The sequence below is a fragment of the Mustela putorius genome, unplaced genomic scaffold (genome assembly GCF_011764305.1).
Source record: "Mustela putorius furo isolate JIRA1106 unplaced genomic scaffold, ASM1176430v1.1 tig00004007_pilon_pilon_pilon, whole genome shotgun sequence".
Taxonomy (NCBI): domain Eukaryota; kingdom Metazoa; phylum Chordata; class Mammalia; order Carnivora; family Mustelidae; genus Mustela; species Mustela putorius.
Window position 1 is genome coordinate 8,583,576 of NW_025422145.1, and position 25,771 is coordinate 8,609,346.

The window sequence follows — 25,771 nt, forward strand, 5'->3', positions numbered from 1 at the left end:
CCTGTGACAATCTTCAGGAGCAGAAGATCTAGGAAGGGCTCTACCAGCACAACTAAACCAGTCTCAGGGGTGTGACATGAAGCCCCCGAGGGGAGGCTTCCTGAAAACTACTGTCTTCAGAGGTGGATGCTAGCTAGACCCTGCCCTTGACCCAGGTCTGCAGGATCCCTGTCTCTCTGGAAATGGAGGGTTTCTGACTTCGAGAGTTAAACATCCCAAAAATACAGGAAGAAAGAAGACCATGGGGCCATTTGGAAAGGTAGCGTGCAGGGTGCTGAATGTGACACCAGACTCCTCTACTTGCTGTGTGACCTTGGGTATGCTAAGCAGCCTCTCTGTGCTCCATTTTCCTCATCTGAACCTAATTCATAGGCTAGAGAGTGTGAACTGAGACGTGAGACTTGGGTCCCTGCTGTGTCCCCAGCCCCAGAGCAGTGCCTGACGGCAAACAATTATGGAATAAATCGGATGCACTCCACAAATGTCCTGAAGATGTGTCTGGCTCACCTTTCCACTATGCGGCCTCTCAGGCCCCGAGGAACACAAAATCTCTGCAGGAGTCACTGGCTAGAAATGGACCCCCCAGGCTCTCTGGGGCCCCCAAAGATGCTCTGTCTCTCATTCTCCTATCTGCTCCCAGGGCCGAGACAAAAGTACTGGCAGAGGCGCGGGACATTCCTTTCCCGGGCCGCAGCCCAGGCTGTCTGTTGGCTTTTCTGCAGACTGGATGGGACACAATGACACACACAGCCAAGTGCGCCCCTGTTGTCAGGGCCAAGGGTCGTCATGGCAACCAACAAAGCCAGAGCCCTGGGCCTGTGCAGATGGCTAACAGGGCCCCATTCACTGGGCTGGCTGTGATGGATGGCGCAGGGACAGAACGCTTCATCTCGGACCTGGCTTCCCTCCTCCAGCACCGGCTCCTGCAGCCTCCCCTGACTGTCTCCGCAGCCCAGGCCCCAGCTCTCCCTCCCTGCACGCCTGACGTCCTGTGCCCTGTCTCTTGCGGCATCATGCAATCATCGGTGACTTGTACAAGGGGAGGGCGATACTGTTCTTGGAAACAGGCAACTGTGGACTCCTACAAAAGGCAGAGAGGCAGCTAAGAAAGTCACGTGAGTCAGAAATGGGGTCCAGAGGAGCCATATACCAGTTGGATGACTCTGGACCCGGAGCGCAACCCACCGGGGCCGCACATTCCCCATCTGTGAAATGGGAAGAATGAAAGCGACCCATGAGGCATGAGCACTTTGGTGCCAGGAGGCAGGTGGCCCCCAGCCTGTGAACAGGGTAAAGGGGAGAGACAACAGACAAGGGAAAGGCAGCCTTTGTTCTGCGGGTAGCACGTATGTGGAAAGAAGCGTCTGCGATGGTTGAGTTACTTTTGTATTTCTGATCCTGCCAGGGGGAAGGATAAAAGGAATAGAATCTGGTTGGGAAGGATGCTTGTGCCAGTGCAGAAGAAGCTACCCTGGGTTAAAGCTGCAGAAGGAAAGGTCCGGCCTTTAAAATCTGCTTGGTTCCACAGGTGCGTAGGGAGCACCAGGGCTAATCCCCCAAGATGCCATGTCGAATGAGGACATGTCCCACCTTGTTCTCAGGGAACTTACGTTCCGGTGGGAGGGCCAACAGCAAGTAGGTGATTGGAGGAGATACATTTCCCTTTCAGAGAAAACAAATCATTTTAAGGACTGCAAATACCACAGCAGATAACAAAGGACCCCATTTCTTCCCTTCAGGTTCTGCAGGGCGGGTGACTTGGAAACACTGTTGCTTATTAGAGTTACCAGATGTCCCTGATCGTGTTCCTATCCACAGTGAGCGATATCCTCACTTTTCAATATTTCAAAGGATTGTTCATTTCTATGTGCATGAAGGGATCTGCTACAACTCAATAAACCAGTCCCTACCATGTCAACCCTCAACACACAGTGTTGCCTATTCCTGGCAACACTGGTACTCTGGTACACTGGCAAATGGTACTCTTCCCATTTTTCGGGAAGGGGAGAGGCTCAGAGAGGTTTTGTCACTTGTGCAAGGTCATGCAGCTGAAGACACTGGAGCTGGGTGAGAACCAGGGCCGTGTCAGCTTGAAGCCCGAGACCTGGCCCCTTTACCAGGATGATGGCTTCAGTCCTTACCCAGAAATCTCACCGGACAACTCAGGCTGATACAGACAATTTTTATAGGAACAAAGAACTTCAAACCCAGAGCTGTCACTGTCTGTAGCCTTCCCAAAGACGCTCATCTTTTGGCCATAGTTTCATCGGAAGGGGCCTACAACGGCCCTAACTGACAATTCCAACCTCAGGCCACACCTGGACTTTCCCCTGGCCCCAACACTTGTCCCTGCTGTCCCTTCCGGGGCGCAGAGGCCTCCATTCGACAAGGAGCCCCTTGGACTGGAAGGTCCTTTCAGAAAAAGAACTGGTGTCTTTAGAGCTCCTTAGTATTTAGGACAGCTCCGGGTAATGGATAAATCTTGCCGAGTACTTTAAACATTAATCTGTGAAAAAGAGTTTATCCACCGTTTCTTGTTTCCACATTTTTCTGGCTAATTCTTTAAACATTTTGGTGCAGGTGAGCTCATGGAGGGCGGGTCCAAGGTTGTAGTCATGAGAAAGCACCCTGATTCACCACCTTTGTAAAGACTATTCTAATCACACACAGGCAGCCTCAGCCCTTGCTCTGGATGTGACCACAGCGGCCGCTGGTCCCACGACCATGGCCAAACAGGCAGGCCTTCCAAATGGGAGACTTCAAAAGTCCTCATGCCCAGTCCTACCTCCCCGTCCGGTAGCTTGTTCTTCTAAAAACAAAAACAAAAACAAACAAAAACAAAAAAACACATAATCTGTTTCCTTAGGGAGTGCTAGGAGTCATCCTCTGGGGACAACCAAGGGCAGATGGCAGGAGCCCTGAGCGGCGCAGCTGACAGCGCTTTGTTTAGCTTATTTTGCAAAAGGAGTGGGATCTCAGGAGGACAAAAATGTGGCACCAAAGAGAGAGCTCGGATTTAAGCCTGGGAAGAAGGCTTATCGGCTTTCGAGGCCAGAAATGTGTCACTTTTGTCCAAAAACAAGCAAACAAAAACAACTGCTTTCTCTCTGTTTTGTCTGCACGGAGCCAAACATCCGGGGCGGATGAAACTGTGATGGGAACGTATCCTGGGCTGGCACAATCCGTCGCAGGGAAAGGACCCAGGTGTCCCAGCATCCCCCGTGCTCTGACTTCCATCAGGAGGCCTCTCCACCTCCCATTCCTTTAAGAGAACTGCCTCTGTTTTATGACTTTATTTATTTATTTGAGAGAGAGAGGGAGAGAGAGAGAGCACGTGAGCTGGTGGAGGGGCTGAGGGAGAGGGAGAATCCCAAGCAGACTCCCCACTGAGCATTGAGTCCGACAAGGGGCTTGACCCCATGACCTTGAGATCATGACCTGAGATCAAATCAAGAGTCGGATGCTCAACTGACTGAGACACCCAGGTGCCCATTTTATGACTTTCTGATACCTTTAGGGGAAAACAAACTTGCTAAGTAAAAAAGTGAATCTCTAAAATGATACTCCTTGAGATGTATAGGAACCCTAGTCATCCTCCAGGAGAAAAGAGAAGGATTGGGGGATCGGGTTGAAGCGGAACAGCTACGTAACGCAGCTACCCAGTCTGTCTCCTATTTTAATATTCCCTGGATCCCAGTGGCCCCAGAATTAAGCCTAGTTGCTTGGCCGGGTACACGGTCACCCCTCCCTGTCCGGTTGACGGTGACTCCCTCACACTCTGCTACTTCCTGTCGCCAGGTCATCCATCACCCACATGCTAATGTCTGCTGCAATGTCTTTCCTGCCCCTGCCTCCTGTTTATATCCCCTTAATTCCTGGGTGCTCTCTTATAGTGCCACTCTGGTCACCTCTACCAGGAAGCCTTCCTGATTCACCATTTCAGGGTGAGATGTCATTCATCCGTACTTCTCCAGCAACCTAACATCATTTAAAAAAAAAATCTTATTTATTTATTTGACAGAGATCACAAGTAGGCAGAGAGGCAGGCTCTCTGCTGAGCGGAGAGCCAGATGCGCGGCTCGATCCCAGAACCCTGGGATCACGACCTGAGCCGAAGGCAGAGGCTTTAACCCACTGAGCCACCCAGGCGCCCCTAACTTCATCTTTGAATGAAAATGTTCACATACTCAGGGTGAACCTGGCTGTACCCACCGTCTTGTTCGAACAACTGCTGGTGTCTACCATGTGTATGTTACGCACATTCTTTTCCAGTTCACCTATAATGTGATCATCTCCGTCTCTCCCTTTACTCAGGGAAATTCACTCATTCATTCACTCTTGGGTTCACTGTCAGGCATTTCCTGAGCGCCCACAGCCTGGAAACACAATACTAAACCCGAAGGACCGGCTTCGGGTGGGAACAAGGATCAGGCAGCAGTCTCTGCCTTCTGTTCCAGTGGAAGGAACAGACAATAAATACCTTCACGCTGTGATGAGGACCAACAGTGTCACTTGATACCAGGGGAATGATTCGGCTCAGCAGGCCCGTGTCACCCAGGAAAGGCTCTACAAATGCACGGCACTCCACAGAGCTCAGTGCTCTGACCGCGGGGTCCCAGGGAGACAGCCTGTGTTCTTGGTCACTATGGCAAGGGGGGGTGAGGAGGGGGCAAGATGACTGGGGATCCATCCACCTGCTCAGGACCGAGACCCCCCCCGCACACACACACACAGAGCTGGCTCTCGGGATAGCTTTTCAAGCGTGTGAACACCCAGCTCACAGCACCAAAGAGCCATGAGAGAATTTATAAACACTCCTTGTCTATATCCTTTCCTGACCACTCTGAGGGGCTACATCAAGGTGGGGAAAGAAACACAAAACAGAGAAAATGCAGAAAGGCTGCTTTTTTTTTTTTTTTTTTACTGGTGTGGATGCCGGAGGCTCAGTGAATCTGTGTGTTTAAGGTCAGGGGCCTGCCCTGTGTTACACAGCTCGGAAGCCACGGGACCAGGCTTCAAACCCAGGTCTGCAAGACTCTGTGGCTGGCACCACTCTGCCTCCTGCACGGAGAAGTTAAGCAAAGGGCCCAGGTTCTCTCGACAAAGAAGGGTCAATAGTCTGGGATTTTAATCCCTGAGTTAGTTCTTCCAAATTCAGTGTTCTTCCTGCCTGCTGTGCTGCCCTGCAAATATATTCAGGCCATGCAACAAACTCGTTGGGTATAAAAATCAGTGTCTTGGGTCATTTTAAGACGGAAGGGAAGAGGGAAAAAGACTGGCAGCAGCAATGACCCCACCAGAGAGATGTGCCTGATGGATTTTTGGGGGAGACATGGATCGAAGCTAGAGCATCAGGGCTGGAGTCTGGTTTAAAAAAAAAAACAAACCTGGAAATTGAACCACTGGTCTGTCATCTGGTGGCTGGTTTGGTTTACAGTCATGAAAGAGTAGAAGGCAGTGCTGTCCAACAGAAATATATCGCAAGCCTCAAATGCAACCCACGTGAGTCATTTTCTACTTTCTAGTGGCCTCGCTAAAAAAGTAAAATCAGGGGCACCTGGCTGGTTCAGTTGGTGGAGAATGCAACTCTTAATCTCAGGGTTGTGGGTTCGAGTCCCATGTTGGATACAGAGATTACTTAAACATAGAATCTTTAAAAAAAAAAAAAGGTCAAAACTGGTGAGATCTAACAATCTTATTTAACCCTACATGCCTAAAAATAAAAACATCTCAACATGTAATCGATATGATTATTATTAGGTATTTTACAACCCCCCCTTTTTTTGTGTGTGTGACGTCTTCAAAACCCAGTATAAATTCTGAACCCACGCACATTTCTGTCTGGATGGGCCTCATCTTGGGTGCCTGACTGTCACACTCGGGGAGTGGCCACCGTGCTGGATGTGGCAGGCTGACACATGGTGTCGGGGCATGGGTGGGCCTGAAGCCATGGACGTGCCTGGCTGGGCCAGTCTGAGCTGCGCTGCGGTGACAGGAGTTTAGTCCAAGAGCTGCTCCTGGTGGCTGTGCAGACAGGACTGGAGAGGCAATTTACGGGACCTGGTGCAAAAACGAATATTTGAAGTTCCAGGTAGAGAAATGATTAAGAATTTCAAGATGGTGACAGTATAGCATTAAACCAAGCATGGGGAAGGGCCATGGTGAGCGCGGGTCATAAGCCCAGGGGGCCGGTCCTGGGTGCAGAAGAGAAAGACCCCTTCCACGAATCCGCACCCAACCCGGGTGTCCGGACAGCACTAGCAAGCGAAACCAGCAACAGCAACGACCAACAACCGATCGCCTACTCTGGGCCAAGCCCTGCGCTAGCTGTTTACGTAAGATACAGCAGCTTCAATCTTCCTAACAATCCTCTAAGCAGTTACTACTCCTCTCGGTCAGCAAAACAAACCAAACAACAGGACTCGAGCATTCCGTACACCCCGAGCACAAATGATCTGAGTGAGACACAATGACATCACGCTCAGGTAATTTCTCACGGACACAGTGCTATTGCCTGAAAGCCCATGTTCAAGTTCAACCACTTGTCTGTGAAATGTCTTTCATAGCTGTTCTTTGCGTTTCCGGCAGCACAGCAGGAACGCGCGTGGTCGGCTCACTTGGCGCCTTGGTCTCTCTTAACCTGGAATCTCGTCTCACCCATTTGGTTTTTATGACACGGGCACTGTGAGACTCCAGGTCAGTGGCTCTGAGTATATTTCGTCTTAATATTTTTCTTCAGGTCCTTGTAAAACGGACTGTAGATCATGGGCACATGGCAAAAGGTCTACAGGGTACGGTAATGCCAGGGGTACAAGGTATTGGGGGGAGATGGGGGAGGGTGTATAGCTCTACTCGGGTGGAAGGTGACGATTCCCTGGAGGTAGGGACAGAGGTTTAAAGGCGATGAGGGCTTTGGGAGGTGTCAGACCAAGGAGGTGAGGCCACTGCAGACGGAGGGAATGGTGTAGGGGACAAGAGTGCTATCCTGGAGGACATTTGAGGGGCAGCAGTCCTCTGAAGGCAAGGGAACCGTGTCAGGGGACTGGGATCTGTCCCCGCTGTGCCTTCAGCCTTCCTGAGGCCCCGCCCCCTTCCCCAGGGTGCCCGGGGCATGGCATTCACCCAGAGCGGCCAGCCGCCAAGTCTCCCCAGGGTCCCTTCCAGGGGTGGCTGGCCACCGGATCTCACACACTAACAACAAAACACCAAGTCACCCTGATTCCCACATCTCCCCCATCTCGCCCTGCAAATGTTGCTTTCTAAACCTGCTTCCTTCTCACTGCCTCTCGGGGCGCAGGCTGCTGCCGTGAAAAAAACAAAGAACAAAACTCAAAATGAACTTCTAATGGACCACAGGCGTGTGAGATGTGAGGGCAGTCGCCATCCAAAGGTCCCTCCTGCCTGCTCTTGCCATGGGCCCTCCTGGCCATCAGGCACGAATTCTCACTGCAAACCCTGGTCTCCTGGAAGACGAAGCAAAGTGCCCCTCATGGCGACCCCCAGCCCCCGACCAGAGCCTTCCATTCCCGAGTTCCAGAGAGACAGGCCCTAAGTACGTGTGTGCTGTTGGAAAGGAAGGATTCATTTTAGCGCTTGAGCAAAAATACCTTTTCAAGGTGACCCTCACTTCGTTTCCTGGGGAGATGTGTGCAGAAAAGCTTCTGCAAGCCCACGGGCCAAAGCGAATCCCTTATCTGTCATTTTAATAGCATTTTTGCTTATTGCGTTCCCACTTGATTTAAAAATTTTTTTTTCTTCTCCCTTCCTCTCTGTTCCCACTTTACAGGGTTCATCCCACTGTGCTCGCTCCACTGAGAGTCCTTGACAAATCTGTCCGGTACAGTTGTGTGTCCTTCAGACCAAAAGCCATACGCAGGCACATCTGTACACACGCGCACGGGTACACACATGGGCACACGCACTTGCAGACCCAGCACCCCAGATAACAGCCACTGACACATGTTGAGACACACCTCCATACACCAGTAGATATATGCAAATACATATCACGCGTGCGCACGCACAAGCACACACACATACACGTCTGCACTCACAGTGGCTGGTCGTCAGGGTCCTGAAGCAAGGCCAGCTCCCGCCTGCTTAAAACGCCTCCTCTATGCCATTCTGCAGAGTCCCAGGGACGAGAAAGGCTGGGTTCATCCTAAGAGGTGCCTCCGGGTACCAGCTCCCCCTCGGGAGGATGGTCCGGACTTCCAGGCGGTCCCCGAACCATGGGCTCAGGTACGGGAGGAAGGAAAAGGGCCTCAGAAGCAAAGCAGGTTTGGGCCAAGGATGCTCTCAGCCGGTTCCCAGCAAGTGCTAGGGGCAGGGGCACGGAGAGGGGGTGAAGGAAGAGGGACGGAAGAGAGTGAGAGGCTGAGAAGTGGCTTCACAAAGAGGCTCCGGCAGAAGCAGAGAGGAAAAGATCCACAGAGAAACAAAGACAGACAGAGACTGGCGGCGGGGCGGGGGGGGGGGGGGGGGAGATAAACACACAGAGAAAAATAGAACATGGGCTGTTTAAAAAGATGTTTTGAGCCCAGCTCAGCTGAGTCCGGAAGGATGTGCCACCGGACCCGGGACCTTCTGAAATAGGCTCTCTGCAACCCACCCCCCTTCTCCTTCCAAGGCCCTCTTCCTCGATTTTTCTCTCACAGGCTCGGGACCCCTGGAGTACAAAGCAGTGATCCAAGGCTTCGGATTTCTAAATGTGAGGGCCGCCCAGCAGACCCCGCCTATGGCATGGCCCCAGACAAGAAGGGGCTCTGAGGGGCGCCAAGTCATCTCTAAGACCCCGGGGGCCAGAGGGGAGGCTCCGGCTCTGACAATCCACGTGACCTCTCTGGGTGTGTGTGTGGGGGGGGGCGGTTTGGGGCCTGGATTATTCTAGTCCCCCCCGCAGCATAGCCCAAGCTGGGGTCCATGCCTGTCCAGCGGGGGCCCAGGAGAGGAAGTGGGGACGGCTGATTGAGAGATGGGGAGGGGAGAAGGAGGGAGGAGGGGGACACAGGGCTTTCGGTCATATGCTGCTCATCAGTTGCCATGACGACAGCAAGGGGGTGGGGGCACCCTGATGGGAGGCTGCAAGAGACATGTTGGTTCTAAATCACAGTGACAGTACTTCAGCGGAGCTATTACGCCGTTGCTGTGGCAACCAATGGGATCAAATCGCAGAGGAAATCTATAATTATTACAAGCCAGATACCAACGAACTTGGCGCAGTAATCAGCTCATTAGGGCAATTCAACGTTAACTCCGGGAGGGAGGCGCGCCGACCCCCAGCCCCCAACTCTGGGAAGGAGAAGGCCAAAGAGACCCTGTGAGGCAGATCTGTTGGTGCCACAGATGGGAACCCAGAAGGCTCTCTTGGCCAAATGAGGAATATATATTAAATGAAACCACGTGAAATCGCCAACATTTTTCCATGGATTTGCTGTGTTAGTTTCCAACGTGCAGAGGCACTGAATTTGACTGCGATTACCTGCATTCTGCCTCCACCCCCGGCTCCTCACCGTCCCACTGTTCTAGGCTTTACCACCCGTCCACCCCGCTAGCCACCCGCGAATCCTCTCTGTTTCTGGTGCATTTCCAAGTCAATTGCAGACATCGTGATGTGCCTCCCCCCCGCCCCCTGCAAATACTTTAGCCTGCGTAAAATGAAGTATCTTGTCATTTTTGAACAACAAAGACAGCAATTTCATAGGGTTCAATCTACACAGAAGGAAGTCTGGATTTCTGTCTGTCATCCATCTGCCCATGTATCCATCCATTCATCTCTCCACTCATCCTTCCGTTCGTCTGCCCACCCACCCGTTCCTCTTCTCCTCCATTCGCCCATCCACCTGTGTGTCCGTCTGTCCATCCATCCATCCGCCCCACCCACCCACTCACTCACCCACCCACCCACCACCCATCCGCCCATGCATCTCAGGGACAGCTCATGCACACTCGCCATTTCCACCAGATATCCACCATCCCCACATCTTCCTGCCTGGGCCAGTAGATACCGCCAACAGGATGTCCTACATAGTGAGCTCAGTAGGATCTCAACTGAAATCATTGTTTTTCTCCTCACACACGTGTTCCCTTCCCTATGTGCAGCATCTCAGTAAACAGATGCAATCTGTCCAAGTCGGAAACTCAAGACCCATGGTTGGCTCCTCTATCCTGTTACCTTCCCTCAGCACCACACTCCGGCTCTAGCCTCCACCCTCTCCTCTCTCGCTCTTGTCCTGGTTCAGGTACCCAGTTTCCTAACTGGACAACTGCCCAGGCTCCCAGGGGCCACCTCACCCTCCCTCTGCTCTGTCCATGCTGACCTCCCATTGCAAACTATCTGGCCACATTGACAGTATGGGGGGAACGAGCACCTCATACATGGCCGGTGGGGCTACACATCTACACACATACCTTGGAGAGCCTTTTCATCAAAATCTGTACATTTTTAAATGCACTAACTGCTTTTTCTCTCAGCATCATTCTACTTGAAAGAATTTGCCTCACTGATAGAAATGGAAAGCAACCCAAAGGTCCACCACCGGCAACTGGCTAAATAAATTCCAGCACACCTGTAATATAGAATACTATTCAGCTGATAAAAAGAATGAGGTAGCACTTTATGCACAGACGAGAGAAAGTATTCAACCCATGAAGTTAAAGCACGTTGCAATAAGGCATGTATGGGGCGAGGTCTCCTGTGTCCCCGGAAGCTTCTACATTTGGGCACCAGGTTGGCTTGAGACATAAGTGGGTGCCAGTGTGTCCAGGGAGCATGGCTTCATGAACTGCCTCTCACAAATGACAGCATTGCTCTCCACCAGGCTGGAGACCAAGGGGCGCGGGGCTGCCTTTCCTGCCCTTCCTGTCTGCCTCAGTAGCACACAGCACTTCTCTGCTTTACCAGGCAAGGTGGCCCTACAGGCTGCTGGGCTGTATTCGGTGTTGGCCTTCTCTCTGGTCCAGGGAACACCTGGGGACATCATCTGACTAGAGGGGACGTGAGACTGAAACCTGCCTCTTTTGGAAAGCACGAGGTTCACAGGCGAACACCTGGTTTCTGGTTCCTGCTCAGACCCTAACGGGCTCTTGTGCCTCTGTCTCTCCAGCTCTATGATGCGCTGACTACACCTCCTGGGGTCATTCTGAAGGTCAAATGTGGCAACAGGGGTGAAGACAGCGTGCCAAGGTCAGCTTGCTGAACCACTGAGAGGTAGTTATAAATTCGTCTTCAGGACCCATTCAGCCACCTCGGAATGCTAAGCCCAGCACATGTTTCTGTCTGGGCACCTGTCCTGTGCTGAGGACACAGCTCAGCCCTTCACATACACGGTTTCACGTAAGCTTCAAAGCTCTTTGGTAGTAGGAATTTTCGCTCCCACTTTGCAGATGAGAAAGCCAAAGTGCACAGAGGTTAAGGGGCTCCCTAGGAGCAGAGAGAGCTCTGGTGCTAACCAGATAAGCCCCTAAATCTTTCTTCCTTTTTTTTAAAAATACAATTTTATTCATTTGAGAGAGAGAGCACGTGTGCATGAGCCAGGGAGTAGGTAGGCAGAGGAAGAGGAATAAGCAGATTCCCCAGGGAGCAGGAAGCCCTACGTGGGGCTTGATCCCAGGACCCTGAGATCATGACCTGAGTAAAAGTCAAACACTTAACTGACTGAGCCACCCAGGCACTCCAGGCCCCTAAATACTTCAGGTTGTAAAGTCCATGCTTCTCCCATTTCTTAACCATTCCTGATTCTTAAATCATGCCTTTAGATTGGTGCTGTCGACAAGAAACATGAATATGAGTCACAGAAGGAATTTAGTATTTTCTAGAGGCCATATTACCAAAAAAGGGGAACAGATGACATGAACGTCAGTTATACGTTCTATTCAACTTGATATATCCCCAGGTCATCATTGCAGCCAATACTCAATATGAAAAGTAATCAGTGAGGTCTGGATATCTTTGGTCCTACTGCAACTTGGCTAATTATTTCCTATACATGAGTCCACTCGTTCTCATGACTCAGGGAAGCAGGTGCTCTTACGACAGAGGAGAAACATGTAGCTCGGGTAGTTTAGGGAACGTGTCCAAGATCACAACGCTAATTACCTACCCAAGGAGCTGGAGTTTGTACCGAAGTTCATCCTGGCCCCTCACATAGCCACCAACGGATGCCAAATATCCCATCACAACACGCCAATCACACGGGTCTGTAAAAATTAAACTTCTGAGAGGACGATTTGACTTGCGGCACTTATTTCAAACAATCTGATTAATCAATACTTAACATCACTTAAGCATTAGCTAAAAAGTCTGCAACTTGCCCTGAACTTTGTACACTCATCGGATGTTAAGAATTGATAATAAACCAGACAACGAATGCCCCTGCTGGTGTGTCTCCTCTTGCCTCGATGCGATGTGAAATCAGAGAGACAAGTCAAGTCCAGCCTCTGCCCCCTCAGAGCAGCCAGCCCCCTGTCGGACAAAGCGGTGGCTTCATTCCTTCGTGGGATCGCATGTGGGATGGCGGGCCAGTGTTCATTTGCCCCTCCCGGTAGGGCCAATTCTGCCCTGTGACATATGAGAACTGGCTGTGTCTCACTGGGGATGGGGATGGTGGTGTTGCCACTGCAGCTGGCTCTGGGATGGTCCCGGCCAGAGCCCGAGAAATCCGTGCTCTGAAGCTGCCAAAATCCCTGATTCCGGGCTGAGTGTAGCCAGCTCTTTGGTTCCTTAGTGTGGCTGCTGCTTCAGAAAGGCAGGATTCACCCTTGCCTCTTGCAAACTGGCATAGAAGCCAACCACACTCCAGTGCTGGCTCCTTGAACACAAACAAGATTACCTGGTCATCAGCTGGAGGATGAAACCAGAGAAAACAGCAAGAAAGGGAGCTCTGATCTGTGTCTGAAATATGACTCGGATTCATCTGTTTTTCTCTCTCATTTCCACTGCCTCCTTCAGACCACCACGGTCAGCTACCGCAAGTACGGGCACCTTCCTGCTTGTCCTTCAGCCTGTCACTTCTTGTTTCAGCGTTGCTTCCCAGGCTTTCACGAGGCCTCTGAGATGCTGCCCAAGCAATCCCTGCCTCTGATTCCTGGAAAGCACAGAGCTCTGTGGCCTCAGGGCCTTTGCATGGACTATTCTTTTTTTTTTTTTTTTAATTAATTTGACAGATAGGGACGCCTGGATGGCTCAGTTGGTTGGGCCACTGCCTTCAGCCCAGGTCATGATCCCGGGGTCCTGGGATCGAGTCCCGCATCGGGCTCCTTGCTCAGTGGGGAGCCTGCTTCTCTCTCTGCCTCTGCCTGCCTCTCTGCCTGCTTGTGTTCTCCCACTCTCTCTCTCTCTAACAAATAAATAAATAAAATCTTTAAAAAAAAATTAATTTGACAGACAGATCACAGTAGGCAGAGCTGAGCAGAGAACCCGATGCGGGGCTTGATCCGAGGACCCGGGATCATGACCTGAGGTGAAGGCAGAGGCTTTAACCCACTGAGCCACCCAGGTGCCCCTGCATGGGCTATTCTTGCTGCCTGGATGGCTTCCCTCACTTTTGCTCGGTCAACTTCCAGGCATGCCTCAGATTTCAAACCTCCTATGTTACCTCCTCAGGGAAGCTTTTTTCTTAACTGCATGGAAATAAAAGCATCCAATGTAACTTCTTGCACTTAGAAGTGTAACTTCTTAGAGTGGTATTGTTTCTTGCCACTTACCACTGTTTGCACATGTATATTCATTTGTGTATCTCCTGAATGTGCACCTTCTATGCCATTCCCTATACCCCAGAGATGCAGGGTGTTCCCAGCAGTTAGCCCAGTGCCTGGCACACATGACAGGCACATTCAGTGTCTGCTGAATGGATTCTTACTATTCCCATCTTACAGATAAAAGACCCGAGGGCTTGGAAGAAAGGAAACTTGCCTGAATGACACGTGCATCTTTAAAAAAATATATATATATCTCGATATCCTACTGTGTGCAAAGTCCTAACCCAAAGGGTCTAGAAGCTCTACTGAGAAACGTAGGCAAATGGCTAGTGTGCAGAAATGGCATCACTGGCCACAGAAACTGTGAAGCCTTCCTCCTCTCTTTAACCACTTTGTGAAATTGAGAGAGTGTGTTAGGTGTGGAGTCAGTTTCCTCTCTTTGAAGTGATACCCAGAAGGAAAAATCAACTGACCAACAAGGAGTTAAGCTAATGCCTTTCTGATCTCAGGTCTGAATGTCAGAACATCTCCCCTGGCTCTCCAAACAGACCCTACTAGAGAGTATCTGGGCACAGCCTTTTTGGAAAACAATGTAACCACTAGGGATCAAGAGATGCTATTTTAAACCCAAATAATTCCACCTTCAGAAATTTAGCTAATGCAAGTAATCTTACACAGGGACGCAGTCCCAAGCTCAGAGATGGGTCACGGCAGGGTAGTTTACAAGAATGGACAGCTGAAAAAACATGTAAACAACCAGCAGTAGGGGACCCCTCAAATTAGCTGTGATACAGTAGCTTAATCATTTACCGAAAACTACGTAGAAAGGCAGGGAAATGATTTTCAAAGCAATGCAATAAGAAAGAAAGAACGGGGAAGTTTTAGATGCAGTCTGGCTAGAATTTTGTTGAGGCACAAAAACAAAACCATAAACCAGAACAAGGGAAAGCAAAGCTTGAAAGAAAGAAACACATCTTCTGTTGAACAACACTTTTATCTATCATCTATGGGGTGGCAGTCTCCTTTTTTGTATTTTCTGAGTCATCGTAATGACGTGTATTGCTAGTTTATTCCAATGTGAGAAGGAAAGACACCTCTCTGGCTTTCTCAAATGATTTACAGAAAGAAGGCGCAAGAAGGGTAAGCGTGGCCTCAGTGAATGGCAGGCAAGTGCATCTAGACATTTAATTACAGGAAAACAACTACCGGATAATCTGACATGGCATTAACACAGAGCCCAGAGGCACTTGAAAATTGATCCATGTTCGGTGTGGTTTCTGAAGGTGTGAAAAGAGGAGATGAGCTTCCAAATGGGCTATAAAAAGTACATTTGTTTTCTGGCATCGAACCAGGTCAAACCGGATTCCAATCCCCAGGTGGAAATGCTTACAAGGTTTGAAAGTGGGTCAGCGTCAGCAGGAGTTCGGTGGATACAAAACGGGACTTCTTGGCTCACCCCAAGATGGCTGTGGGGGAGGTAGTGGGAGGTGGAAGCCTGAGCTTCAGCTCGGAGTCTGGGGGTCTGGGGATCACAGAAGGTCCTGGAAGAGGACGTTCTGCTGCTTTGCTACCCTGGGATTCAGACTGTAGGCTAGGGGTCTACAAATGTGGGCCAGCTGCCTGACTTTACAAATAAACATTTCTGGAACATGCGATCATTTGCGGCTGCTGCAGCTGCCTGGAAGGGCTAGGCTGGCAGAGCAGAGGAGCTGTGATCGCAGGGCCCCGGGCCGAGGGCATTTACCATCTGGCCCTTTGCAGACAGTACACCGACCTTCTATCCGGGGACTGGCGGCGTTGAAGCCGCAGATCTGACCCATCTTCCCAATAACAACCTGGCGGTCTGCACTGGTCCATTCCACGAGGAGTCTGGCTTTTCAAGAGGGCATGCGCACCCTGCCGCTTTCCACAGCAGAGGGCGTCTGGTTTTTCTGCCAACATGTTGATGGTGCTGGAGGGGCGTGCTTCTCCAGACTTGGCACCTGCGGTCTGCCGCGTTTTGCTGTATTGGCCAGTATTTATAAAAACCCTTTCCCTTGAAGTGATCTTGCATTTTAACAAATAAATTTAAGTAATTTTACATCACTATTCTATCTGGGAAGCGGTATCACTTAATACAGATAGTAGGTTCCCGTTGAAATGACAGCAGAGCTGTGTGATTACTTGTGCCTGGTTCAGGTGCCCAGATGAGGCTCCAGGCCACCCAACCCTTCCACGTGCCCCCTCTCTGGCATGCTGTCTAACTCATCAGTAATCCCAAGGGCTTCGCCTTGGAAACAGATCCAGAATCTGCCCGCTATTCCCACCTCCACCGCTGCCACATGTGCCCAAACCCCCAGGGCACCCCCCCATGGCCTCCCACCCAGAAGCCAGGCACAGAAGGATGGGGTCTGATCTACTTCCATGACACATCGGCAGCAGGCAAATTCACAGGGGTGGAAAGCAGATTTAAGGTTACTGGTTGTTGGAGCTATTGCTTACTGGTTGCGGAATTTCTATTTGGGGAGCGCAAAAGGTTTTGGAACCAGATAGCAGTGAGGGTTGCACATCCCTGTGTGTGTAATTCATGCCACTGAATCCACTGAGTTTGACCTGGCTTTTAAGGGGTGAATTGCACTGTATGTGGGTTATATCATGATAGAGCTATAAAACGCAAAACAATGGGGCAGAAGGGACGTGTTTCCAGTCTAGGCCCGGCCTCTGCCTGTCTCTATGGAAGAGGGACTACCTGGAAGACGTCTGAGCCACAAGAAGCCCAGATCACCGCGAGAGGTCCTGGAGGCAGAGACCCACCTGGAAAGAGAGGTCCAGAGCACTGCAGTGCCAGGCCCAGGGTGAAGAAGCCATCTTGGACATCCGGCCCAGTCGAGCCTTTGGATGATCCCAGCCCCTGCATCTGGCCCAGCAAAAGACCCTACGCCAGGAGCACTCGACTGAAATTGGCCAACCCACAGGAGTGGGGAGATAATGCTCAATTGTTGTCTGAGCCACTAAGATTTAGAGGCTCACAGCGTGGGAGCCATCTGGTAGAGGGAGAGCCCTTGGGGGGTGGGGGGTGAGGGGCACCTGCCACAGGAAGGAAGATACACAAGCTCTGCATCAAATGCTGGCTCTCCTGGTCGCTGCCATTAGCTCTGGCAGGCCACTGAAAGTCAGCTTCCTTATAACAAGGGGCAGACCGGGTTGATCTGCTGGTTCTAAGGAGAGACGATACAGCCAGGGACACGCCCCACTTGGTCCATGTCTCTGGCCTGCCTGATCCCCCCCCAGCTCCCCTTTCTCAGCAAGCGCCATTGGGGCCAGGCTTTAGGGGTCATGGGCCAAGGCGGGGAAAGCTACTGCCGGAAGAGAGCTGTGAGCTCAGCTGGGCCATCCTTCCTCTGGCAGCAGGAGCACTCGGGCACAGGAAGCTGGGGGGCCTAGTGCCTTTGGAGGAAGCACAGACCTGCTGACACCTTGACTTTGGAATTCTGGCCTCCAGCACCAGGAGAGAGTTGACTTCTGCTATTTAAAGCCCTCTTGTCTGTGGTACTTCCTTGTCTCAACACTGGAAAACGTGTGCATTACCTCCATGAATGTTTCTACCAGTCACCCGAGAGAGGCCCCATTCTCATCACCTCCAATCTACAAACTGTGGTGTCCCCCACTTTCCCATGTACACATGAGGGGAGGAGAGCCCCCAAGATCATACATGTACCACTCGTGCCCCGGTCTGAACCCAGGCACTGACTCCACGCTTCCGCGACCTGATGTCCCTCCAGACAATTCCAGGACATCCTCTCTTTCTGTCTCCACCTGAATCCGAGCTACCTCTGCCACAAGCAGCCTTCTAAATGGTCTCCCTGCTTCCACTGTGGCCCTCGTGTCATCCACTTTCCAGGGGGAGCTGGAAGGACTAAGCTCCAAATCTCCCAAAACTGCCCCCACGCACCTGCTGTGCCCCTAAAACTGCCCCCCACACCTGTGTGTCCCCCACCTCTGAACGGCCAGCACCTTCTTCAGCTCTCCCCTCCCTCAGAGAGCCTTCCTTGAATCCCACGACCGCATGTCACCAAACGTGATCTTCATTAAAGCCTGTCACTGTTTTCCCGTCTCTCCATGGATGCGGCTGTCTTCTTGCACTAGAATGCAAGCCCCCCACCTCCCTGGCTCACCTCTATTTCCGAGTGAGCGCAAAATATAAATTATGTGTTGAATGTCAGGACGTGGACATGTCTGCAGATGGGAGCAGCAGGACGACTCCGTACCAGGGAACTTAAAATCAACAAATGGTCATTCAATGTAGGCAGCTGGCCTCCGGGGAAGTAGGCGGTCTTGGGTCCACTCATACAGGCCTGTCCGACTCGGGTGCCCTTCCATCTGCCTCCCAGGGCACCTGGCTGCTGGGAACACTCCCCCATCTCTCCTGCAATGGTCCCATCAGCTGGTCTGCATCTGGAGACAAGAAGGGCGGCCTGGACTCCAGGAACACAGATTGACAATAGGCAAATTATGAAGAGCTCACAGGCAGAGGGCGACCTTTTCCCTGGGACTCCCCCTGCAAGGTCACACTGGCCCTCTGTGTGTCCAGAGCTGTGCTGAGTCCAGGGCAGAGTGGGATGAGCACTAGGGCCCTGAATGACAGAGGGAGTGGGCTCTGGGGGTTATGGGTGTGGGCTGGGCCCTGAGACGCAGGTTTGAGTCCAGTGCTACCTATACTATGGCTACTGTTCTGGATAAGGTACAACACAAAAGGGAAATAGCCAGAATGGGCAGATTTCAGGTTAATAACTAAGACAGCTTCTTGCATGGGAATGGGTTCCACTCCAGAGTCTGGACACCCCCTCTAGGAGGCAGGAGAGAGGCTTCAAGCATCCAGGAAGGGGCTTGGTTAGACTGGATCAGCTCAAAGGCCCTTTCCAGCACCAGGTTCTGAGACTCTGTGCTTGTGTGATTGCCCACTCTCCTGGGGCCACTGCTGTGTTCCAAGGAATGGCTGATACCTGATGTCCCAGGCAAACCACTCTACTTGGTTATCACCAATCGCTGCTTGTGCCTGTGCTCACTATAAGTGCTATTCGTTTGAGACTTAACCACATTCTGTCGTGGGCAAGACCCATTCCCATTTCACAGACAGGAAAACTGAGGCTCAGAGTAGTTTAGGCAAAGCTCACCCCCTCCCTTGCAGCAAATAAGTGACAGCTAGGATCTGAACCTATGTCTGTCTGGCCACCTCGCGTCTCTGGGAAGTCAGAAGCACGGTGCTACGGGGTGATTCTACAGAGAGGGGGGGAAGTGCAATCTTTACTGTCCTTGGGCTCCTGCGGGAAATGAGAACTCCAGCAAGGCGCCAGCCTCTTATCGCAGCCAGTGCGAACCAACCATCTGCTTCCCATTCATTCGGTCTTTTAGCAAGAATCTCTGAGGAGTCCCTCCCTCTTTCCCACAATGCCAGCTCAAGTGGGGAGATATCTTGTACACTCAGCAACTTTCCCCTAACCACATGGCACCAACATGCCACTCTTGTTTCCAAAGGACGTCCCTCGGCAAAGCTCGAGGAGCCTGGGAACAAAGAGCTCTGGTCACAAGGACGGATGCTGGTGGCCCCAGTACCAGTGACTCGGGCTCAAGGCCTGGAATCCCTAGCTGAGCCGGGTGGGCAGAACCCGGCCTCCCGGGCCCTGTGTCCCTGTGAAATACATCGGGGATGGGGAGGTGGTCGGGGAAGCACAGTATGTGGGTAAACAAGGAAGTGCAGGGCTGTGTCCCCAAATGGGAACGCGGGTGTTAGGTTGTGGTGACCTGCTGCATTTTCCTTCTCTCCCTGGGAGCTCCTGCCTAGATGTGGTACATGGCCAGATTTTAAGTTACTCCAGGGGTGGCTCAGCCTTCGGACGGTACCTGCCATGGCCAATCCCAAGGGGCCATTCCACCCAAAACACGAGCTCCTCTTTTGGCAAAGTGGTGGTGGTGAATCTCAAATTTAAAACCCTAAAAGCTGGATAATCAGATCTTGCCCAACCCTCCCTTTTAACGGAGTGAAAAAGACAAGGCTCAGAGAAGACAAGTGATTTGTCTGATGCCTCATGGGAGGTTCCAGATGGCAAAGAACAGGGCTCCATTTCAGGAGGGTCTGCTGTGTGCCTTAACAACCAAAATCTCACAACAAAGTCTGTGAGGTGGGGTCTATCGTCATGCCCATTCTCCAAAAGAAGAAAATGAGGCTCAGAATCATGTCACTTCCCAACAGCCAGTGGTCACCCCTGGTCCTCGGGTCTAAAACCGCATTGGTGTGTGCATATGGGTGCCTGGGACAAAGCCCAGTGAATAAAGCACATCGATTCAATGTAAAGAAATGATGGCCAGGTTAATGTCAGTTTCCACCGAGCAGTTACTCTGTATCAGGCACTCTTCCGGGTGTCTCTAAGTATTATCTCATTTAATCCCCACCAGGACCACCCCACTAGATACGATGGTTATGCCCATTTTACAGTAGAGGCTCAGAGAGGTTAACTGACAAGCTCGAGGTTTTACTGCTGAGCTGGGGATTCGAACCTGTGGACAAGGATTTAGGTGGTGTGTGGGGAGCACATGAGTTACCTGTAGGGATTTACTAGACATCACTTTAAATGCTCTCACAGCCCAGCAGTCGCATCACCTTTGTCTCCCCCCTGGGGTGGGTTTTAGGGATCGGCCACACCACGCCTGCGCAGTGCCGTCTCCTCACCCTTTCTCTTTGAGCTCCAGAGGAGCTCAGGGAATCGGCCGCCCAGGTGGCTGGATCTTGGGTAACCAGGCACCCGCAGGGTGACCCAACCTCACCATCCACAGCCTTCACCTCTGAAGACCCCAGGCCCAACCCCGGAGCCACCCTGAGATGGTGTTAACTTTTGGTTTAAGCTGGCACCTGCATGAGGATAGAAATCATTGTTGTTTAGAAACATACAAGGTGGGGCGCCTGGGTGGCTCAGTGGGATAAGCATCTGCCTTCAGCTCAGGTCATGATCCCAGGGTGCTGGAATCAAGCCCTGTACTGCACTCCCTGCGAAGCAGGGAGTCTGCGTCTCCCTCTGCCCCTCCCCCTGCTTGTGCGTACTCTCTCTCTCTCTCAAAGGAATAAGATCTTGAAAAAAAGAAAAAGAAATGTACAAGGTGAATTCACATAAAACTGAAGAGATCTCAATGAGATGGGTGGCTCGTATCCATGCCGAGTTTCTGGTTGTGGCTACAGATTAGCAAGATGTTACCGTTGGGGGAAACTGAGTGCAGAGCACAGGGCATCTCCCTGTATTATGTCTTAAAACTACATGTGAATCTACAAGGATCTCAAAACAATAAGCTTAGTGGCAAAAGGCGGGCAAGATGAAAACAAAAGAAATACCTCCAAGCAAATTTGGGACCTGAATGTATATGGAACCCAGTCAAGAACTTCTCTGATAGAGTTCATCCAAATATCCAAATAACGTACTCACGTATGCATTCAACAAACACTGGCCACGTGCTCATTTTATGCCAGCTCCTGGGACAATGCTAGGGACACGGAAAGGACATATAAAACCTGTGTCCTCTTGGGATGCACAGTTGAGTGCTGGAGAAAGACGACAGAGTGGTATGAGAAGGAGGACCCCAACAATGACTTCCCCCAAAGAGAAGCGGGCACCCTCATCTGGGGTGGCCAGAGGACCTTCCTCCACAAATGATGGGGGACCTGCCCTAAGCAACAGGAGGCTGCCTCTCTGGACCAGACTGCCCTTGAACCCTTAATCACCGAAGGTGGAAATGGGAAAATTTCAACCTCATATAATCTTGGGCAAGTTACTGAGACCTTCTGTGCCTGTTTCCTCCTTTGTAAGAGGAACCCCCCAGGGCCTACCTTGGGGGTTAAATAATAATATTCCTGTAACGCCCTCGGAAGAGAGGCTAGTCAAAGGTTTCATGTGCCCTTTTGTTCCCTGTGAAAAGCAGAGCCGTGTGCTACCCAGGCACCACCCCCAAAGCAAGCCCTGACAGCAGCGGTGCAGCGACTTCGACTTCGTGTGGGGACATCCCTGAGCCCTGCAGCTGGCTCCGCTCATTGACACCGGCGGGGGTGGGGGGGAGGATGCGGAGAGGGCCCCTGCAGACCCCAGCTGAGCCTTGACAGGACTTTCCTGGTAACCCCTGTGCCTGAAAGGGGAACATGCCTCATTTCATAACCTTCTCCAGGTTAAAGATTACCAGTCCCGGGAAAATTCTGTTTCCATCTCCTACCTCGTATGACACACCTTGGCTCCTTCAAGGTCTGAACCACGTGAATCTCTCCCTAACTGTACCGGGGAAAGTGTTTATCAGTTGTGCAAGACGGTGGAACCCTTACAGGAAGGGCAAGGAGAGGCCTGCACACTTGCTCCTTCCCTCCAGATGAACATGCAGACAGTGAGTGACCTTTGGGACAGCGTGCTGACCGGCATGGCCCGAGTTTATGAGCATTTCTCATTCCCAGAAGGAGGCCCAGAATATGGTACGGCCGGTACTCAGGGATTCAGACCCCTGTGGGGGATTTTCTCCCACTTCCCCCATCAACCCGGGGGGGTTGCACCATCAGAAGCGGCCTGGAATGCAGGAGCCGGAATGGTGAGTTTTAAAATCTACACCGAGGGGCGCTTGGGTGGCTCAGTGGTTTAAAGCCTCTGCCTTCGGCTCAGGTCATGATCTCAGGGTCCTGCGATGGAGCCCTACATCGGGTTCTCTGCTCAGTGGCGAGCCTGCTCCCCCCCCCCCCCGCCTGCCTGTCTGCCTACTTGTGATCTCTGTCAAATAAATAAATAAAAATCTTTAAAAATCAAATTAAATCAAATCTATGCTGAGCCCAACACCACGGGTTCAGCTTTTTACTAATGTTATCTAAAGCATTCTACTGACTCCCAACACAAAGATCTGGGGAGAACCCCCAGAAACCCCTCGAGAACGAGTCACCATGGACAAGGCATCATGGAGAGATGCACTCCCCAAAGCAAACGGCCTCTGAAAACTCTAGAAAGGGTATGGAAAAGGCGTGCTTTTAAGCAGGGTCTCTCTACCTCAGCACTATGGGTTTTGCGGGCCTGATCTTTCTGCATTGTGTGCATTGGGGCTGCCTTGTGCCCCCCAGGATGGTTAGTGAACAGCCCTGGTTTCTGCTCACTGGGTGCCAATGTTGCCGGCCCCAACCCCTGACTCCCCCATCCCCAGCTCCTCTATCTCCACCCCCACCCCCACCCAGGGGCAGCTGTGACATCCCAAGGTGTCTCCAGACCTTGACAAATGTCCTGGAGCGTGGGAGGAGGGGCAGGGCACCGTCGCCCCCGGAGGAAATCTCCTTCTCTTAAGGAACAGTGGCAGGTTATCCCCTCCAAGGGGACCCACAGAACAGTTCCAGCAAAGCAGTTCCAACTCCAGCTCCTGCACTTGGTTTCTGGGGAACAGGGGCAAGTTTGATCAATGGGTCTGAAATCACATCATGGGGTCATGAGGGGGTTCCTGAGGGTGCTCGCAGCCAGCACGCGGACCGCCAAGCACAGCCTAGACCCCCAGGACACAGAGCATGCGCCAACATGGAGCACGGGCCGGCGGAGGTCGGGACGCACAGAAGTCTGCATTCGGCTTGATTTTTACCCCCTGACCTATCCCAGCGTCCAGCGAGGGATAAACCAATCCTTATTCCCAGATGGCACCATATCTCCAGGCTCTGAAACCTCCCTGGAGCTCCCCGCTGCTTCGTACTCTTGCCAACAAATCACTGCCTTGAAAACTCCCGAGGAACACAACAGATGCCTGGATTCATGAAAATAACGTCAGCCTTGTCCGCGGCGTCTGGATCTCCCGTCCCCAAACAGGGATGGAGCAGTTTTAATGAGATTTTGAGGGCTGGTGTATATACGGATCTCTCCCCACTTCCCAATTCTGTAAAATCCCAGCGGACATACGTCTTGATTAAAACCTTAATTACCCCCCGTTAGAAAGAACCCAAACCCCACGCTGGCTACCAAATTAAAATGACAGTGTTCACAAGAGCAGGATCGAGGTCTTGGGCCTAGATACCCCTCTGTGCAGCTCAGGGCATGCATCTGGCGGCGTTTTAGAATCCTGACTCAGAACAGTGCTGTAAAGCTACAGTGAAATTCTTCATCAGCCTGACCTACTCCTTATTTTGAAAAGAAAAAAAAAAAAAAGTACGACTCAAGTTTAGAAATTAAATTCGAGAGCTGGAGACTATTATATTTGTCCCTTAGCAGCTGTGTGGTCTCAGGCAAGTGACTTAGGCTCTCTGAGCTTCTGTTTTCTCATCCCTGGAGTGAGGACACCAGCGCCTCCCCAGGGTGGAGGGATGATTATGAAGAGTGAGAGGAACAGCTCCAGCCCACGGCACGGCACGGCGTCTGGCTCCAGGCCCATCCCAGGAGGGCCCAACAGGCAAGAGATGGTTGTCAGGCTGGGGCTGAAGGCTGTGCTGGGCAGACCTGCGTGGAGGAGCCGTCCCTTCCATGGCTGGCACAAGCCAAGTGCTCAGTGCCAGATGCTGTAGGCTGAAGCTAAATGAACAGGGCTGTCACTCCAGAGGTTGCTGCACATTTTGTCCTGCAAAGAAGCAACCCTAGGTATGCAGAAAGGACTCCCGGGACTCCTCTTCATGTGGAGATCTGGAGGTCTGGCCCCACTCACTGTTCTAATTTCCTCATACAAGACCTTCCCCTCCCTCTGCATTCTCCCATTTGGATCCGGTGTCTTTCTCATGTAGGCTTCTGCCTCAGAGCTGTTGCACATGCTGCTCCCACTACCCCCAAATGCTCTTCCCTTGCTTCCGATTCCTTAATTCCTATACAACTCATGACACACGTCCTCCAGGAAGCCTTCCCTGACCCGTCCCCTCTTCACACACTCTTAGACCCACAGGCCTCTCCCTCTTATGGCACCACCCCATTGCCATGGCATCTGTTTCTATAGTTATTTGGTTCATGTCTGGCTGCTTACAGGACCGCAGAACTCTTTATGTTGTGCTTGTACTTAAAACCATATCCCCAACATTACACTATCTGGGAGCACATTAGGCCCTCAGTACATTTTTGTTTAAATGTTAGTATCAGTCTCTTTATTTTTTTTTAAAGATTTTATTTATTTATTTGAAAGACAGAGAGAGATCACAAGTAGGCAGAGAGGCAGGCAGAGAGAGAGGAGGAAGCGGGCTCCCCGCTGAGCAGAGAGCCCGATGCGGGGCTCAATCCCATGACCCTGAGATCATGACCTGAGCCGAGGGCAGATGCTTAACCCACTGAGCCACCCAGGTGCCCCAGTAGCATTCTCTTTAGAAGGCATCTGGCACGTTCCATCATATTCCAGTGCTACTGTGGTTAAGACGACATGACAAGGAGGTCAAAGACAAACACCAATACAACAGAACTGAGAACAGAAGAGACTACGGCAAAGCGGCAGTGATATTGGGTCAATTAGATTATCTCTAGGGAAAGAAAAATTCGTCATGATCCTCCCTAATGCAGGACATAAACATCAACCCCAGGTGGTAACAGATCTGAAAGGTAAAACGCAAAGGCTTAAAAACAAAAACAAACAAACAAAAAACACGCCAAGGCTTTTAGGAGGGGGCACTGTGGATGACCTTAGGTTACTGAAATAGGACACAAAAACCATTAACCATAAAAGAAAAGATTAATAAGGTGAGCCATAAAAAATTAAAAATTCCAATCACCAGAAGTCACCAGGAAAATGGGAATCACACCACAGGACAGGAGCTATTTGGAAAACACACAACTGCCAAAGGGATCATTATCAAGCGTGACAAAGACTCCTACAAAGCAGTTAGAAAAAAACCCCAGACAATTTAAAAGAAACATGGACAAAAGATCTGAATGGACGCTTCATAAAAGAGCAAATCCAAACGACCAAGAAACACATAGAAGGGACGATCAAATTCAGTGAGTAAGTAGGGAATTTTTTTTATTTTTTTGTTTTTTTTTAAAGATTTTATTTATTTATTTGACAGACAGAGATCCCGAGTAGGCAGAGAGGCAGTCAGAGAGAGAGGGGGAAGCAGGCTCCCCGCTGAGCAGAGAGCCCGATG

General features: G+C 51.3%; 1 protein-coding gene across 3 annotated transcripts in view; it reads right to left on the bottom strand.

The window, feature by feature from the left end:
* ABAT (4-aminobutyrate aminotransferase) overlaps window positions 1-25,771 on the bottom strand; it is an 81,141-nt gene that overhangs the window by 43,079 nt on the left and 12,291 nt on the right. Inside the window, exon 1 of one of the 3 annotated variants that reach the window (XM_004750413.3) lies at window positions 8,055-8,187. The exons of the other annotated variants lie outside the window; for them this stretch is intronic. The gene's annotated coding sequence lies outside the window, so the exon portion shown is untranslated. Of the gene's footprint in view, window positions 1-8,054; window positions 8,188-25,771 lie in introns of those variants that run through there. 3 annotated transcript variants of the gene reach the window in all.